The following is a 16144-nucleotide window of genomic DNA, read 5'->3' as shown; positions in this document are numbered from 1 at the left end:
TCATGTGTGTGTCACCAAGAAGATGGCACTCCCTCTCGCCTCAGCTCCCAATTAAAGGACATGGTATCGTACTGGGATGGGACAGCTTCCAGCATTTTTTATCTGATTGAACATGAATTTGAAGATGCTAAATGCCTAGTGAGTGGGGCTGAGAGACTGGGAGCTCCTTTCCTTCACTCAGCCCCGACTCATAGAGTAGAGGTTCTACCCAAGGCATAACAGGATGATAATACTGAGGCCCTGACCACACTTACACTAGCTCACTTGTAGAGCAGAGGTTCATGCCAGGAGAGAGAAGCCAAGAAGATCAGAGGCTACTGCCCCTGCCTGGAGTAGTAGCTCAGATATCTTTCCCAGGTGGATAGACACTTCATAAGAACTGAAGGTTCTGAAGCTTTCCTAAAATGAACTGACTTATTTGAAACAGAACGTGAGGGAAGTTCAAACCTAAGAGTTGCTTGAAAACAATGGAAATTTTGGTGGTGAGCAAACAAGAGGAGGCTAGTAGCTCCTCTTACATAAGACCAAGCTAACCAATAGAATAGCTAGTTCACTAGAGAGAACCAGAGAAAGAGACAGCTAAGAGGAGCCCTCCTAGGGTCAGAGCAAACCTCAAAGACTGGCCCCTAAACTAGTCCTGCCCAATTTTAACTGGATGTTACTGTAGAGCAATCTATACTCAGGGCATTGTTGAAAACAGAGAAATCAACCTAATTAGTAGAGTATACTAGCTGGGTGTGATACCAAATGAGGCACACAGCCTAACAGAGAGGTCATGGAAGAAGATAAAGAGAGCACAGCTAAAACTACAGTTATCCCAGGATGATTGTGTGCATGACCAAGGCTTTGTCCTCTGAGAAATGACACCAAAGGCTTCACATGTGGGAAAAACAGATTTCACTAAAATAGCCTAGCCAAGTTGCTGAACAAATAAACAAGCAAGCAAAAACAAAAACAAGCTCCAGAGACTGGGGAGGGGAATCACTGTCCAGAGTTGCTACAATGTATTAGCTAAAGGCTTCGGTTTTCAACCCCAAATTACAAGATATGCAAAAAAAAAAACCCACCAAAACCAAAAACACAGAAAACCATGACTCACATACAGGAGGGAGAAAACAACAACCAGGCAACAGAAACTGCCTGTGAGAGGTCCAAGATGTCAGATTTAACAGATAAAGACTTCAAAGAAATTATTATAAATATGTTTTTAACAAAAGTAAAGAATGCTTAAAGAAGTAAAATAAGTTATGATGAAAATGTAATGAAATAGAGAATACAATAAAGAGGAATTATTTTTTAAAAAGGAGCCAAATGGAAATTCTGTAGTTTGAAAGTACAATAACCAAAATGAAAAAATTGTTAGAGGAGCACAACAGTGGTTTTGAACTGGCAGAAGAAAGAGTCAATTAACTTGAAGATAGATTGTTAGATATTATGTAATCTGAAGAACAGAGAGAAGAAAATAGTAAAATAAGAGGAGGGCTTTGGTGAAATGTGGGATGCCATTAAAACACACTAAATGATGCATAATGGGAGTACCTAAAGGAAAGGGGAAAAAGGAGCAAAAAAAATTATGGAAATAATGACTGAAAACTTCTCTCATTTGATTAAAAATATTAATGTACATGTGCAAGAAAGTCAATGAACTATAAAAAGGATAAACACCAAGAGATCCATATACAGACACCCTATCGTAAAAATACTGAAGGACAAATAGAAAGAGAAAAATTTTTAAAGCAGCAAGAGAGAAATGACTGCTCCCATACAAGGGAACCCCAATAAGATAAACAGATGATATAGCTCAGAAACAATGGAGGCCATGCAGTAGTGGGAGGACATATTCAAAGTGCTGAAAGAAAAAACCTATCAATGAATATTCCATATCCAGAAAAACCAGCTTTCAAAAGTTAAGGCAAAATAAAAAAATTCTCAGATGAACTAATAATGAGAGTATTTGTTGAAAGAAGATCCATTTCATAAGAAATACTAATTGAGGTTCTTCAGTATGAAAGCAAGAAACCCCACAAAGCAATTTCAGTCCACATGGAAAAACAAACAGCACCAAATGGTAATTATATAATTATAAAAGACAATATAAATAAATATTTGTTTTCCTTTATTCTCTTCACTGATTTGAAAAACAATTGTATAAAACAATATGTGTACATATATATAATATTATATTATATACAATTATATATGCATATAATAATATATAAATATAATTGTAAATAATATATATGTATATATAATTGTGCTACTGGGCTTATATAAAAATGTAATATATTTGACAATAACAGTGTAAATGAGGAGCAATGTTATATTACTGTAAGAAAATGGCACCAGATGGTAATTCAAATCCAAAGGGAAAAATGAAGAGAACCAGAAATGGTAAATAATAATATAAACTATTTAAATATATATTTGCTTTCTTTTCTTCTCTCTGCTTTTAAGACATAAAATTATATAATGTAATAATTATTACAATGCAGTTTTGGGCTTATAACATATATAGATGTAATATGTATAATAATAATGATACAAGAATGGAAAAGAGGGAACACAGCTATATAAGAGTAACATTTCTATTTGTCACTAAGATTAAGTTAATATAAATCTGAAGGAGAAAGTATATATGTATGTTCCATAGTTTATTCAATCTGTGTCCTAATGATAGATAATTAGGGTGTTCATGATCAAAACAAATACTTGTTGGGTGGAAAATAATAGATGTACATAGTGAATATTTCTAAGTATAAATGGAATTGCATTAGTTAGTTATTGCTACAATAATGCATCGTGACCAAAAACCCACAAGGTATCAGTGTCATACGACAAGAAACATAAATGTTTATAAGGTTTGTAAATCCACTTGGGTTCAACTGATCTCATTTGGGCTTGCCTGGGCTTGACCTCATGCTGTGGGCTGGTTTCAAGTTTGCTCCCTGTATCTCATCATTCTCCTTGGACCAGGAGCTGCCCCGGACTACTGGTGGGTGGAAGAAGCATGAGAGGCCAAGCCATTAGCACCAAGTCTGCTAATATACCTTTGGTCAAAGCAAGTCACACCCCCAACCCCAGTGGAGTGGGAAAATATGCTCCTCTTATTCTAGTGGGAGGTACTCAAAGTCACAAGGCAAAGGGTTTAAATAGACAATTCTTTAACAGTGAGGGTGTGACAAATTCCAGTGTACTACATAATACAAAACATAAATTTGTCTTTCACCTCACTTTGCCAATCACCCCCTCTTCCAAAATACAACTATTATTGCCAATTTCTTGAGTATTCACTCAGAAATATGTTTTTATATATGAGTGTATATCTAGTGAATTGGTCCATGTCAGTAGTTTGACAGACATTGCCATATTCTTCTCCAAAGTGCTCATCCTAGTTTACACTCCAGCTAACTGTGAATGAGGGTCTGTTTCTTAACATGCTTGCTTAAGACTGTGTACTATGGAACATTTATTCTTTGACATTATGGTTTAGTTTGCAGTTATTTCCACATTTACATATGTCCATTTACATTTTTTAACTACATAATATCTATTCAAGTCCTTTGCCTATTTTTCTATTGGGTTGATTTTTTTCTAATTGATTTGAAAGAGCCCTTTATATGCTAATAAAATTCCCCCTTCGCTTTGCTGCAATTTTTCTCCCAGTTTATAGTTTGTCTTTTGACTTTGCTTATGGTGTAGTAAAATTCATCAATCTCTTTCCTTATGGTTCAAGGGGTTTAAGTTTTGCTTAGAAAGGTGCTCCTCACCTGGGGAGATCCACTCTTCGAGATTGTGATTTAATAGATCTGGGGCATGGCGTGGTCCCAGGAATCTTTAACAAGATGCTAAACCCATAATTTTGGCCATCAGCCAGGTCTAGGAACACCTTACTATCCTACCAGGCAACCTTGAAATTTGCTTTGGGCAGAGAGAATAAAGTACAGCATATTTTTTGGTTATTTTTTGCAAAGCTATTTATCCCGATTATTAACCTCTTAAACACTTTTGGCTTCACTAAATGGTTATCAGCTCTTCTCTCCATTGATCAGTGAGCATATATTTAGTGCCCATAATTTGCCAAACTCGGTAAAATCCTGTTCATAATATTATTAGGAAGATGATGATACTGACCCTACTCTAGCGGAACGTGGGAATTGATTTGTCTCTTCAGCAGTAGTGATTGAATTGTATTAAGTCATGCCCACACTCTCACCTATTTCTTTCTGTAACCAAGGGCAGTTTTGCAAAAAGAGCATCTATACATAGGGATACTAACCATAATTTGATGTATAGGCCATAGTCATGAAATAGATTGGGCCTAATAGTCCTAAACAGATATGACTCTGGTCTTGTTCTTTGGTGCTTATCATATGACAATGGTGATGCCAGATCTCATTATTAGCTCCTTGGGTGATTTCACTCACTGCCCTTTTTCCTTTCCTTTGCTTGGCAGAATTGAAAGGTTTTCTTGAAAATGCTTCTCAATTGTTAATATGTATATGAAATCACCCGAGGATCTTGTTAAAGTGAAGATTCTGATTTGGCAGTTCTGGGAGTGTGGCCCAAGATTCTGCATTTCTAAGAAGCTCCCAGCTGATGCTCCAATGCTGCTGGTCCATGGATAACACTTGGATGAGCAAGGTGCCAGACCATAAAGTCTCACTAAATTGTTTCTGAGAGGTCCTGGGTTCCTTCCCCATTTTCTTGGCATCTTCTTCCTTTTTGGACTCTTAATTGTCACACTCCTCAGCTCCTTTGAGATTGCATCATTTAACCATAAACCAGACCAGTAGGATTGGCCAAACAAGCAGCTCTCTTCGATGGGTACCAAGAGCCCGTTCCCCATCCAGAGAAAATCCACTTATCTGCCATGATGCCTCAAATTTCCAATTCTGGAAAGTCTTCTTAAAGTCTCTGGTGAAAAATGATGTTACTCAGGAGAGTAAGGTTAGCCAGACTAGTTAGGCATTAATCAGACTGGAATATCAACAATTGTCATCAGCAGAGAGAGTAGTTAAAGAATGGTAGGTACACAGGAGAGTAACATTTGGTAGGGTGAGAGGTGCTAACTTGGATATATAGAAAGCTTGGATATATAAAGGCACTGGGTGTTAGAGTGAAGTTGGGTCAAATTTGGTGTAGAAAAATGATGAAAGGAGGAATCAGCAGGACAGAAAGAGGGCTTTTTGTTTTACGTTTTGATTTTAATGTGTTGTCTACCTGACAATTTGCTTAGGGATATTATTGGCTGCTATCCTCAGTGAGCTCCCTTCACACTGACTGCTGGCACCTAAACGCTCTAATGTAAGTGAGGGGCCTAGTGGCTTGGCCTCTCTCAGCCCAGCTGTTCTGCTGGGGCCCAGGGCCTGAGGTCTTGGTGCTATGCTATAGGGCTAGACTGGAGGCACCAGGTACCCAACTAGGAAGGTGAAATGTAGGGAGGTGGTGTTCTTCCACTCTGCCGTCCCTGGCTGGTTGAAAACACATGGCATTGAGAGTAACATTGATGTAAGTGGGGCTGGTTGGCTGGAAGTGGTGATGAGGGCTGAGCAGGGCAAGCACGCGGGCAGAGAGAAGTTTACTTGAGCTCTGTACCAAAGAGGCAGTGAGGAATGGCTGTCTAGGTCCCTTGGGAAGAATGGGCGTATATCTGAAAAACAAAAACAAAAGAGCAGTTACAAAACAGAAGCAGAAACTGCAGGCCATTTTCTCTGTTTCAAAAATACAGCCCCGCCTCCTCCCCGCCCCCCGCGGCGCACGTAAACACCTGGGAGGGTAACTGGCCTTGGTTCCTGCCAAAAGGACTTTTCCTTCAGCGTCCGACCTCTCTTGATTCCCCGACTTAACCTTAATTGCAGAAGGAATTTTCCCGCGTGGGGTTTCGAGGGATTTGATAGGTGAGATGGTCCTCAGAATGCTTAAACTTGGCATGAGAGGTGAGAGAAGAATAGTAACTTTAATTGTGCACAGGCTTGGGCCCTAAAAGTTGAGTGGATGTTGGACGGAGGTCAAGCGGCCAAGGAGGCTGACTGAGAAGGCGCGGGTGCGCGCTGTGCGCCACGCACGGAGCGCTCAGTGACTCTTTCTCGGTCCCTGTCTCCATCTCTCCCTCACTCGTTCTCTCTCTGTAGCTAATGCAGAGCGATGGAGCAGCCTAGGGAGAACAGCTGGAGAAAGCTCAGAGAAAGACAAATTAATAGGAGCCCAGCACAGCAGCAAATGTTGGAGCACAGCGCTCATCTGATCCGTTAAATGAGCAATCCTGTTAAGTGTGTTAATCAGCAAGGCGCCCGTGAGCTGAGCGGGACTCTCTGGGAGATACCTGGCGTGGAAACGGTACTCTTCATTCGCTGCAATCCAGACCCTGTCAGTTCCTGAGTCATAGTTCCTCTCCACTATCACTCTTAAAGAGAGGAGCTCCTGGGCTGCATGACCTTGGTGAGCGGGTGGTCAGGATCATCGCTGGCAAGTCTCAGACACCGGAACGAACAGTCATGGTCCGGGGGTTCTATCGCCGAGCACATCCTGGGGTTCCAGGACCCTCCTTGCCCACTGTGTGATTGACAGGCTGGAGAACCCTGAGACTTAAGGATCTTTAATATGGGAAGGGTTTGGAAGAGTTCTCTCTGGTACCAGGAAGCTTGCATTATGAATACAATTAGGTGGCCTTTAATAATATTAAATTCTGGCCTGGGGGGAACCAAGCAGGTGACCTCCTGGCTGAACTAGATACCTGTTCAATGAGTGGAACAGGGGACCAGGGTAGCTGAAAAACTTTGTTTAGTGGCTTTCCACGTTTGCACTCGGCTCTGCGCTCGCCCAACCCTGTATGCCGGCCTACACTGGTACGGACGCTAGACGGCGCTGCCGGGACGCGCTTTCCTTCTCCCGGGCAAGGTAAGAGACAGTGCTCTTTCTTTTTCTTTTTTTTTTTAAACCAGGAGATGGGGGACTCGGGGTTGGCAGCCTTTTCCACTCTCCCTCCCCTCCTCGCGCTCCCAAATCCAAAGGGGTGTGGAAGAGGAGGAGGAGCAGCAGTAACCGTTTTCCATGACGCGCCAGAGCGGTTCTCTCATCCCCACCTCCTCCCCGGTGCAATCAGTCAGCCCGGAGGCACCAAACTGTTAGCGACCAAGACACAGCTCTAGGTGATTTCCACTACCCTTCTCCCCGCTCCTGTAGGCATATTTTGGAAGCCGCAGCAGCAGTGGCAGGATGTGAGGCGAGCCTGGAGGGCACTTCCCTCTTTGGAGCTAGGAGAGACGTGTAGGCTTACTGCGCACTGGCTGGAGAGGGTTCCCGGGAAAGGCTAGAGCTGCAAACAAGCGGGAGAGAGGCGGGCAGGCAGAGTTTGCACCTGCCGCCTGCGCTGCCCTCTGGGCTGAAGGGCTGTTGCCCTCTGTGGCGTGCGTTCCTCACGAGGGGCGTGAGGGCCACAGGCTGAGGCGTTTGCGTCCCGCGGTGCACCATTTGGCCAAGACAAGGTGCGGCTGGAGCAAAGCTGCTCCGAAGTAAAGTCGCGAAAAGGGAAGAGGCTAGGAGGCAGGCGACTTAGGAGAGGCTGGTCGCGGAGCTGAGAGGTGGCACCTGTCATTCTAGCGAAGGGGCCAAGTGATTTAGGAACCTTCTTTAAGCTCTCCCTGTCCTGCTCCCCCTAAAGTCCGTAGAAGCTCTGCTGAACTCTAGAAATCTTCCCTGGGCGGGGAGAAGTTTCTGAGCATCCTCTTTGGCTAGGACAGAGAGTAGAGAGAACAGGCGGAGCTGCTCTGGCCGCTGCTCTGGAAGACACTGTCTCCCCCCGCCCCCGCCTCCTCCAGCCCTGCTTGCCTTTGGGCAGCCTCTCTGGCCGCTCCGGCAGCTTGAGCCGGCGCTCTCTGGAACCCGGCTCTCCATCTCGTCCTGGACTGCGGCCCAGCGCCCCAGACATGGAACTGTATGCGTGAGCCCTGTTGGACGTCGCCGGCTGTTTGCAAGACTCAGACAGGTAATGCCTGCTCGCAGAACTGGACAGTTGTCTGGCAAGGGCCAGGGGAGAACGTGTTAGGCTCTCAGGTGACAGCAGAGAGCAGGGAGGCTGCAGTCAACAGGGACTCTACCTCTCCTGCAGTCCTGGTGTCCGCGCCTGGAAACGCTTGCCGGTTTCCTTTCTCTCTCTTCAGCCCTCCCAGAAAGTTTAGGGACCAGAGCTCCCAAGGCCTGGGGCTCCTTGCGGAGGAGGAGCGCGCCGCCTGCCAGGTCGAGCTGGGGCGTTGCGTTTCCGCGGCCGGATCTTTGTAGTGTCTGCGGCTGGCTGGCGGGCTCTGTGGCCTGGAAGGCACTTTCCCACTGGCCCCTTCTTTCTTACTCTGCCCATATTTCTGCCCGCAGCCGAGAGAGTAAACTGCGTGGGGATGGGACACAAGAGGCAGCTCCTGGGCAGAGCACCGAGGGATTCCCTAGCAATTTGTTCCCGCTCTTGGGGATTCCCAGCTAGCATGAGACAAGGGGGAGCTCTGGCGACCTGAGGCCATCTCTGCCTGCCTGCCCTGAGAACCTAAAGGGACCCCAGCACAGACCCTGGGACGCCCTGTCTCCTCTCTTCACTGGAGCCTCTGCTGCCCCTTGAGCCGGTTTCTCAGGTTGAATGACCCTCTCTGAACCCTTGCTCATGGGAGAGGACCGACCCGCGCTAAGTTGCGCTTGACTCCTGGCGAAAGAACCCCAGAGAGGGAGAGAAGGGACATCCACAGCATGTGACCCGCCTTCCCACTCTGAGCCCAGAATTGGAGCAACCAGTTTGATTTGTCACTATCAGACGTTTAGGAAAAGTGCTTTGGCAAAGAGACGTGGCAAAGGAAGTGTGGGTTATAATAATTCTCTGTTCCAGGGGTTTCTCCTGGTTCCTGCGACCCGGGGACTTAGGGAGGAGACAGTAAACAGGTATTTAAGGCTTCCTGCATGCCACCCACAAAAGTTGTGGCTGGGCTGAAGTGCTGGAAAAGTACTTCTTGACTGAAAGCTACCCTAGAGCCCACGGAGGGGGGGTTTGGAGGGGGGATCTATTCACGAATAATTTGCTCCCCACCACTACCTTCAATCTCACCTTCTGTAGACTTCCAAGAAGAAATTTTTCTCTCTTCCTGGCCAGGGGGAGCCAAGTTGTAGATTATTTAACATGTGACGGGCATAGCCAGGGGTCAGACCCCAAGGAAAGAAGGGAGAGGGGAAAGAATATGTCCCTTAGGCTTTGCCAGTTCAGCAGGCATGTACTGCTCGGGAAGGCTACCTCAGTTATACAGCCCCTGGAAGGGAAGGAGTTAAGTGTCCGGGACAGTGTGCAGGACTGGAGGCTGTTATCCCACTGACATCCCAGGCCCTCACCTCTACCCCTGCACGGGCTCTCTCTGAAGAGTTGGGGGCGGTGGTGCCCTTGCGATGCTGCGCTACTGAGCTCTTTGCCAACAGGGTTACAGGCACTTAGGCTTCTGCAGGTCTTGCCACTCTCGGGATGCGTTTTTCTCAGTGCTCCTTGCTTCCCCAGACAGGAATGAGGCAACTACCCTGGGACCTAGGGAGAGTTAAATTCCCAGGTATACGTGAGCTGAGGCTTCAGGAAGAAGTGCCTACCTGTGCCCATTCCATGCTTTCTACTCCTCCTCCGCGGAGCAACCCTTTCTATAGGGCCACTACTATCTGAGAGCACGGTGGCTGGCCTGGATGCAGTGGCTCCAGCTCTGAGCCTCCTGCTCACCATATGAGCTCTCCAATTTGGGGGCTGCCTTGGGCTAGACAGCCCGTAGTTACCCTTGGTGGAAGAAGATGATTTAAATAGAAAGCAATTTAAATGTGGGTAAAAGGCTGCAGCACCAAAGGCTCCTGCTCTAGCCCCAGCGGGTCAGGAGGGGCAAGTGGCGACCCAAGCTGCCTCTGTGACTGCGAGCCATGGCCGCTTCTGCTGGTTAGGCCAAGGCCATGCCTTCAGAGAAGTAGAGTTGGGGATTTAAGCTGGGCTTTTTGGTATGGCCTCTGCTGCCCTCACTGATTTCTGGATGGTGTTAACTCAGGTTGAGCAATTGGGCTGTTTTCAGTTTTTGTGGGCCTCCTACTGCTAGGACCTCTACATGCAGAGGCTAAGGGCACTGGTCAGGTGTAGGGGATGTTGGAGTGCCCCTGGACTGTGGCTTTTACAGGTAAAATCAAGTCTGAGTCTTGATTTACCCATTCATTTCCTGAGACATGATTATTTGATCGAGTAGAACTTTCTTGTTTGCCAATAACTGGTGATAGAGTCCATACAAGAATATGCTGCTTACCACGGTGAACTGATGGTGTGGCTACCTGGAGAAGAGCCCAAATTATCCACTTGACACATGTCTCCACAGGGACAAAGCCATTGAAGTTTTATTTAGCTTTAAGAGAAATACTCTAAAGAGTCCAACCTTATAAAAGAGATGAATCATGAAGTGACTGTTCCAGTTTTCTTTAAAACAGTAAACTTCATTGTATCAAATATGTTGGCTTGTATAGTTCATTGAAGTAGCTCACGGCAAAATATTTGCTATTTGAGAAGGGGAAAGGCTGGGATAGTGAAATGAGTTAAAATATGGTTGAAATGATCATATACTTTGGTAAAACAGAATTGTGTGTTCACAGCTGTTCCTTTACGGAAGTCATCACTGTATGCAGTTTGAGTAGATTCTATGACAGGTTGTTGCGGTATAATGAAACTTAAAGGAGAAAGATACATTTTCTCCCTTGTACTTTTGTTTTCTGTAACTGTGACAGTACTGATTGCAGCCAGGACTGTTAGAAGAAGAATAAACCCATTGCCTTCTTCATTTGAAAAGTACTGTAAACTCCTTGATGAACATGCACTGTGACCAAGTGGAAGAAATAAAGAATCCCAAGCTTTAGCTGTTTAGTAACAAGATGTAAAAGTAAGAAAAGTCACCACCAAACCTTAAAGTGTGGGCTAACAGGGCTTTTCAGGCTGATTTCTAGCTGTAGCCAGCAGCCCACACTGCTTCACCCCTGAGGTTTGTGTCTCGAGCCTACATCAGGAAGCCATGATCAGAGCCAGCTTGGTGGAGAAAGATAGATAAATGTTGAATGTGCAATGTGTGCTTTAATTATCCTGAGCTAGGACGTGAAAAAAGAAGCCTCTTATTAAGTTTGGGTTCTGAGCTGTCAGTGCCAAGGGATTGGCCAAAGTAACACATGCCTGGCCAATATAAGGCCTGATGCAAAGGTGTACTGCGTGGGTCCGTTTGGCCAAAGCTACCACAAATTCAAACTCTTTGGGCTGATTCCCTTTGAACTGCCTCCCAGTGAGATCGGAAGCACTGTCATGAATTCATCGTGGGCAAGTTTCTTTCTGGCTTCCCCGGCCACAGTCATGGCTCCAAATCTTTGATCAAATAGCCTAAATACATATTCTTTGTGCTGAGGAGCCCAGCTTTAGCCGCCTTCTTGCTTTATGTTTTTTCCCTTAAAACTCACTTCTTCATGTAGCTGTACCTTGCTTCCCTCCTGAGTTCCAAAATGCTTTTTCCCTGGCTTGCTTTATTCCTCTATCTGGGTGTTTTATTGGCATGTGAAATGTATTCAAATACTAATTTGACACTCCGCCTCAAACCTCATTCATCTGTGATTCCTGTGTGCTTTATTTATTCCTGCCTCGTGTATCCTGTCTTTTATTAAATGCCTTGAGTTCTGTCTCTGGAATAGGTTTTCTCCTTTGCATTGCTACTGTTCCACTCCCTATCAAGTCCTCTGGATTCTTTTTTTTTCGTAGGTCCTTGGGATTCTTGGGTGGGCCTGCTATAAAAGCCTCTTCTTCTTGTCTTTGGTCTATTCTCCAATTCAGTATATCCTACATATTAGGACAAATCTTCCTGAAGCCCATTTAGTTCTTTACCTAAGAGTGTGGGATACCTCGTGAGTGGATGTTAAGTGGTGTAGATCGTTGAATCTGAATTTCTAACAATTAGAATTTCTAACAGAGTTGCCTGACACATTAAATAAAGGTTGTGTTGTAACGGCAGGAGGTTTTCCACCACTCCAGATATGTGCCTACCCTGGCCAACCACTGGGTTGGATTTCAAACATCAGATTTGGGAGATTGAACTAGAGGACTTTTGTTACTACTAACCCAAATATTGTATCATCTTTAAATATCCAGGGACCCAAATAAGAGTGTTGTCTCCTATCAGTCTGCCTGCTGAAATTACTCCTTGAAAAATTATTATTATGGCTGTGTTTCAGAGTCTTTTCTTTTACAGTCTTTTCTTTTATGGTTACTATGCCTGAATAGGTTGCTTTGTCCTGGCATACTTGGGTGTGTGTCACACATCTAGGAAACAAATAAATCGTTTTAAATTTGTAACATTTATATTGTGCTTGTTTTATACTTTGTTGAATGCTTTTCCCTTTTCCTTATCTTGCTTAGTGTTCATAATTATCTTGTGAGATGGGTGGTCTTTCATTATTACACATGCTGGAAACCAAGAATCCAAGTATTTAAATGATTTCTCCAAGGTAGTACAGCTAAGTTGGGAACTTGATTTTGTTGATACTACAAATCTATTATTTGTCTGAGGTCCTGAGCTCAGATGGCACCAGTCTAAAGCAACTTCATTTTCTCCCCACTAGCTATAAAGTCAAGACCAGATTCTTTGGACAAAAATCTGAGGCTCTTTGAGATTTAGCCTCCCCTTACCTAGCCAGCCTTATTTCTCACTACTTTCCTGCTCACATGGTGACCTGGCTGGACCTGATAGCTCACCTTACTTAACCTTTGTTATTCATTCTTTGTACTTTTGCTTATGCTGTTCTTTTAACTTGGAGTGTCTTCCTTCTCCCCCTCCCATCTCTACTACTCTGCTTGTTGAGAATTAATCGTATTCAAGAATCAGCTTAAGTGCCACCTCTTCTCTACAGCTCTCCCTACTCTTTCTCTCATGCTCTGTAGTCGAATTTCTCGCTTTTTGGGAACTCTCTTGACACTGTTGATTCCTCTTTTATGTTGCTTTGTTATGTTACCTTGTTCTGAAGCCTTTATTATTATTTGTTTATCACTTTATCTCCTCTACTAAAGTTTAAACCTCTTGAAGGCTGTCTTATCTGTCGCTTATTCTGCAGAGTGCCATGCATACAGGGGGTATCCATTACATATTTATTTGAGTTGCCATTGAGATCTCAGGGTTAGCCTTAGCATTTTACTGAAAATCTCTATCTAAATGATAGTTTCAGGTTAAATAGGAAATTGCCAAATCTGTTATCTGCCAATAATGCTACGAAGCAGTATAATAGGGCAGTGATTTTTAATAGTTGTGTTCTAGAAGTGCTCTGTCCAATAAACATGTGGTTGTATAAATTTAAATTGATTACAATTGAATAAAACTAAAAATTCAGTTCCTCAGTCACACTAGCTACATTTCAGCTGCTCAATAGCCACATGTGGCTAATGATTACTGTATTGGAAAGTGCAGCTATAGAACATCCCCATTACTGAAGAAAGTTCTATTGTATGGTGCCATTATGCAACAATGGTTCTCCACATTTATTTTCATCTAGAAACATATTCACAAAGGCAACTGCTTTTATGAGTTTATGCAGAGTTATTCACTGTCGCCAGTGCCATAGTGCTGCCACTTTCCTCCTTTCTCAGAACACGAATCAGTTAGTAACATTATAGAAATCACCTTGACTCCATTTGAGGGAAAACTGAGATATTTACATCACATCAGACCCTAAAATAAATTCCAGATGAAATTCTGAAGAAGCAGAATTATAAGGAACTTGCCCTTCCACATATAAATTGTACTAGAAATTATAATAATTAAGTACTGTGGTATTTGTGCAGGCAGAGACAGATCAATTTAACAGAATAGTGTCCAAAGAAATAAACTCAAGGATGCTGTGGATTTTAAGATATGATAAAGAGGCATTTTAAACCCACGGGTTGGGAAACAAGATGGATTTTTCAATAAATATGGTTATGACAATAGGGTTAGTCATTTGAGGAGAAAGTTAATAAAGCTACATCTGTACTCACTATTTAAATCAAAGTTAATTCCAGCTAGAGCAAAGATTTAAATGTAAAAAAATAAACTATAAAGGTACTATAAAATTTTATATATTATTTTGAAATGTATATATTTAACTGTGATTTAACATATAATATTTTTACAGTTTTGAGATTGAGTTGCATTTTCTTATCATTTCATGAAGAGTGAAGACTTGAAAAGATTAATAAATTTAACCTTCAAAAAAAATCTGTATGGCAAAAATTACCATAATCAAGATTAGAAAAACAGACAACAAACTAGGAAAAATATCTATGACACATAAAAAAGGGTAGATATTCTTAGTATATACAGAACTCCTAAACATCAATTAAAAAATGTCCTCATAGAAAACTGATAAAAAGTTATGAACAGAATAATAAAGGAAGGCATACCAACAGACAAACTCACTTTGCAGATAAAAACTAACAGTTTTCACCTATCAGATTAGAAAAGGTTTAAAGATTATCAAAACACGGTGTTGACAATGCTGTGGGGATACGGATGATCTAGTGCACTGTTTAAATTGGTATATTTCCGGAGGTTTATTTGGCAATCTGTATAAAAATATAAAATGTACATACCTCCAATGAGCTAGCGATTTGACTAAGAATTTTTCTAACAGGATAAATGAAAGTGCTAAAAGATACATATACATGAATGTTTATTAACATTTTGTTTATAGTAACAAAGATTTGAAAACAACCTAACTGGCTGTAATAGTGGATTAACTATGCAAATTGGGATGTGTCAATTTAGCCAATTATTATGTATATGTTAAAGATAATGTAGACCTACATTTATTGATGGGGAAAAATATCCATATATACAATTTAATGGAAAAGGTAGGTTACAAAGCAGTGTAATTCAATTTCGGAATACTTCTATTTCTGTACATCTACATGAGCATATAAGCATATGAAAATGTCTAGAAAATTGTTCACCAAAATGTTAGTTATAGGTGGAGGGATTTTGGAGTTTTCTTTTTAAAAATGTTTATGCTTTTAATTATTTATATTTACAGTGAATGATAAAAGCATATATAATACTTGTAAAATGCTTATCTCAATACACAACACTCAAATGCTTAATGCATTACCGTAGTTATTATACTTATATCGTTTATAAGATAAGATAAAGTTCATGCAAATTTCAGAAGGATTCAAGTGTTAAATGTAAAAAAAAAAGGAAGGTATAAATTAACTAGAATAAAATAAAAGTAACTTGGAAAGACTTTCTAGTAATAAAAATAAGGAAGAAATCAAGAAAAATCAATAGATCATTTTACTTAACATTGAAAATGTATATGTGTAAAACATATAACGATAATAGGTAAAGATAAATTGGGACAAATAATTGCATAGATCATAGATAAAGGCCTATATATTTACTCCAAAATACAACTTTCCATCAGCTACCCAACCCCCAGTGATAAAGGGTTATTTGGACCCTTTTTTTAATATCACAAATATAAATATGTATGAACATATATACAGTTATTGCAGTATTTTACATTCTGCTTTTGATAACACCAGCAGTATTTCTGGTGAGTTATGTGTTGGTGAGGAAAGGACCACACATTGTAATTTCTCGATTTAATTAGACAAGGAGAAAGCCTTGTAAGGTAGGAGCAGCTGTAGCATATCTTAGCATGGACTTACCCTGGTCCCTAGTTCCCTATAGATTTACAGCTGCCGGTGCTGCTATCTGTACAGGAAACATTCCTGCCAGGTCCAAAAGTATAGCTAATTTTTTCCTTCTGCAACATTAGTTTTTCTTATATTCAGAGTCTATGTCACCATTCTGGAAAAATAACTTGTACTATCTGTGTACTTCCATTTAAGGGGATGTTTAGAACTAACAGCCTCTTTTGGTTCTTGAACCAAACTCAGCATTAACAAGGCCACATCCTCAACTGGGGAAGGAGCCCAGATGTCTTTGGACAAAATATCTGCCTTTAGCTTTCTAGGATATGGAAAAGTCCATTTTCCTGAGGTCTACTCTCCAGTTCTTATTTAATATCCTTTTTAATGGGTGGTTCTGACACTGAGTTTGAACCAAGGACTGTGACCAAAATTCTTTTATATATACACATAATA

At 42.1% G+C, this 16144-nt stretch overlaps 1 protein-coding gene across 1 annotated transcript in view; it reads left to right on the top strand.

Moving 5' to 3' along the window:
• The first annotated feature begins 7866 nt into the window (after positions 1-7866).
• Positions 7867-16144, top strand: part of IL1RAPL2 (interleukin 1 receptor accessory protein like 2) — a 965470-nt gene continuing 957192 nt past the window's right edge. The window contains exon 1 of the mRNA XM_046673670.1: positions 7867-7984. The gene's annotated coding sequence lies outside the window, so the exon portion shown is untranslated. The remainder of the gene's footprint in view (positions 7985-16144) is intronic.

Source organism: Equus quagga, chromosome 10 (genome assembly GCF_021613505.1).
Source record: "Equus quagga isolate Etosha38 chromosome 10, UCLA_HA_Equagga_1.0, whole genome shotgun sequence".
In the NCBI taxonomy this organism is placed as follows: Eukaryota; Metazoa; Chordata; class Mammalia; order Perissodactyla; family Equidae; genus Equus; species Equus quagga.
This window is presented reverse-complemented; position numbering and strand designations above follow the sequence as displayed.